The sequence below is a fragment of the Austrofundulus limnaeus genome, unplaced genomic scaffold, assembly GCF_001266775.1.
Source record: "Austrofundulus limnaeus strain Quisiro unplaced genomic scaffold, Austrofundulus_limnaeus-1.0 Scaffold578, whole genome shotgun sequence".
NCBI classification, from domain to species: domain Eukaryota; kingdom Metazoa; phylum Chordata; class Actinopteri; order Cyprinodontiformes; family Rivulidae; genus Austrofundulus; species Austrofundulus limnaeus.
In genome coordinates this window covers 145,877-148,983 of record NW_013952980.1, presented here as the reverse complement: position 1 = coordinate 148,983, position 3,107 = coordinate 145,877, and the positions used below count along the sequence as shown (strand labels likewise).

Below are 3,107 nucleotides of genomic sequence, written 5' to 3'. Positions count from 1 at the left end.
TTCTTTTAAAAGAAAATCCCCAGAAAGACATTAAGATTGTTTTAATTCCTTAAGTGTTTGTGAAAAAAACTGTTTTTCTACTTGTAGCTTTGAGCTAAAGTTTCGCTAAGTAGGAGTTTTTAGCTACTTTTCATGTTAGACACTATCCTGCTGCTTTTAGCTCAGAACTGTGTTGCTATTTTTAGCTTTTAGCTATGGTTTTGCCAGGATGAGTTTTCGTGAGCTAATTTTTTCACCTAACGTTTTCCTACTTTAAGTTATCATTCTGATCGCTTACTCTACCATTCTGCTACTTTAACTTTTAGCTACCATTCTGCTACTTTAACTTTTAGCTACCATTCTGCTACTTTAACTTTTAACTAACATTCTGCTACTTTTAGCTTTTAGCTATCATTCTGCTACTTTTAACGTTTAGCTAACATTTTGGTACTTTTAGCTTTTAGCTATCATTCTGCTACTTTTAACAGTTAGCTAACATTTTGGTGCTTTTAGCTTTTAGCTATCATTCTGCTACTTTTACCTTTTAGCTATCATTCTGCTACTTTTAACGTTTAGCTAACATTTTGGTACTTTTAGCTTTTAGTTATCATTCTGCTACTTTTACCTTTTAGCTATCATTCTGCTACTTTTAACAGTTAGCTAACATTTTGGTACTTTTAGCTTTTAGCTATCATTCTGCTACTTTTACCTTTTAGCTATCATTCTACTACTTTTAACGTTTAGCTAACATTTTGGTACTTTTAGCTTTTAGCTATCATTCTGCTACTTTTACCTTTTAGCTATCATTCTGCTACTTTTAACGGTTAGCTAACATTTTGGTGCTTTTAGCTATCATTCTGCTACTTTTAACGGTTAGCTAACATGTTGGTGCTTTTAGCTTTCAGCTATCATTCTGCTACATTGACCTTTTAACTACTATTTTCCAACTTTACTTTTTAGCCACCGTTCTTTTAATTTTAACTCAAGCTTTCCTAGCTTTACTCTTTTTGCAGTGGCTGATTTTAGCTGATTTTGTCTGATTTTAGCTGATTTTGTCTGGTTTTGGCTGATTTTGGCTGATTTTGGCTGATTTTGTCTGATTTAGCTGATTTTGGCTGATTTTAGCTGATTTTGTCTGATTTTAGCTGATTTGTCTGATTTTGTCTGATTTTAGCTGATTTTAGCTGATTTGTCTGATTTTAGCTGATTTTGGTTGATTTTGTCTGATTTTAGCTGCTTTTAGCTGCTTTCAGCTGCTTTTAGCTGCTTGTCTCAGATGTTTGAACCCTGATCAGGACAGGTGTGTTCTGACTTCAGTCTCGTCACTCTGAATTTTATTTTGATATTTGTCTCGTGTCTCGTTAACTCTTTAGCTGATAGCTGCTGTCAGCTGATCCAGAACCGAACGGGTTTCGGCTGCTGGTGCCCTTCTCTCCTGGTCTCAGGACGTTCCGGTCCTGCTGCTCTTATATAACAGGATCATAAATAAAACAGAAACACGACACTTTGGATCCTCACTCTCTCTCACATGAGTGACCCGCGGATCAGAACCAGAACATTTCCCCCTCACACACACTCAGGCCTGTAATGATCCGGTATCTTTTGTTTTCTGTTGGGTTTGTGTTCCTGCTGACCTCAGAAGCGGGTCAGCGTGTTCTGGAGAAGGTTCTGATCTGTAAACAACAGGTTACCTTCAGCTGGGAGCAGATTAGAGTCCAGAGAGAACAAAACAAGCTTTGTGCTGCAGCTTCCTGCAGAACCGGGCCGCTCTACGCTAAACCCAAATACAGAACCGGTCCTGGTCCTGGAACATAAACCAGATGAGTTTTAGATGAAATCAAAGCCCCACTGAGACGTGTTTTTCCTGGAACCAGGACCAGGAAGCTGAAGCCTGGTGGGRCAGGCGCCCTCTAGAGGCAGCTTCCAGAACCTTCCTTGTCCTCAGCAGGAGACAGGAGCACTCAGGCCTCAGGCTGACTCACACAACCTCTCATTTTCAGCTCGTGTCTGGAATGTTCCGACCAGAACYCCCCGGGCTCCGGCTCGGTTCTGGTTCAGCTCGGACTCTGTCAGCTGCTGCTCTCTTCCTTCTCCACAGTTTGTCAGAACCTTYAGGCACCGTTCGGAGCTCGACCCGGTTCCCTCACAGCTGTTCGACCCGGTAAATGCACGCTCATGGTTCAGTCTCTTCAGGACAATAAATGAACTCAGTTACTGAAACATTTCAGCTGCAACGATTCAACAACAAACAACTTTTAAAAACAAGTTTGAGTTTATTTTGAAAATATCCCTGATTTTTTTATGATCCGAGGGTATTTTAACCTGAAAGGGCCTGATAACTTCCTGTCCTTGTTCTKTCCAGACCTGAGAGCGCTGAAGCAGCTGTCAGGCACGGTGGTGGCAGCATCATGATGTGGGACAGGTCAATAACTTTGATGCTCTGAACAGGATGAAAAATGAAAATCTTTTCTCTGATCGTTTGTTCCTGTCGGACTGCAGCAGGCAGTGTTGCATGCTGGGAGAGCTGTTGCCTGGGGGGCAGCGAGCGCCCCACCCTGACGAGGCCGACGAGGAAGAGGAGAAGAATCTGCTGAAGACTCCGATCGTTCCTCAGAGTCAAAGACTTCCTGACTTCAAACCCTCTGAACTGGAGCTCATTAAGGCCAAGAGCTCTGTTGATTTTAACAAAATAAAAGCCTGAACTCYGCAGAACACATTGCTTTTTATAAATGCCGAGTCAGCATTAAGGTTTYACCTTTACTTATTTTGTTTGTTTGTTTTTATATAATTTAACTCATATCACTTCATATTTTATTATTTTAGCTGTTCTTAAACCTTCAGCTCATTCAGCAGCTGATGCTGGGACCGAAGGCCGTTCCCTCTTCAGCCACTGTGAGTCAACCTCCATTTTTATACTTTTCAAACTCTTAAACTTTATTTAAAATATTTTCTTAACAGAATCACATCAGATTTCTTTGTCTTTTAGATTGCAGCTCATTTTTGATAATTTCAGCTAGCCTATTGCTACATTTAGCTTTTGTTTCACAACTTTTAGCATTTAGTTCTTCTTTTGCTACTTAGCTTCCAGCTAGGGTGTTGCTGCTATTTTTCTAGCTTTAGCTTATAGC

The 3,107-nt window shown here is 40.5% G+C and overlaps 1 long non-coding RNA gene across 1 annotated transcript; it reads left to right on the top strand.

Annotated features, from left to right (window-relative positions):
- Positions 1-2,107: 2,107 nt before the first annotated feature.
- On the top strand, positions 2,108-2,684 carry LOC106530927 (uncharacterized). Its single transcript, XR_001311847.1, has 3 exons — positions 2,108-2,140; positions 2,342-2,401; positions 2,479-2,684. It is a non-coding gene; the product is annotated as an uncharacterized LOC106530927 (long non-coding RNA).
- Positions 2,685-3,107: the final 423 nt, after the last annotated feature.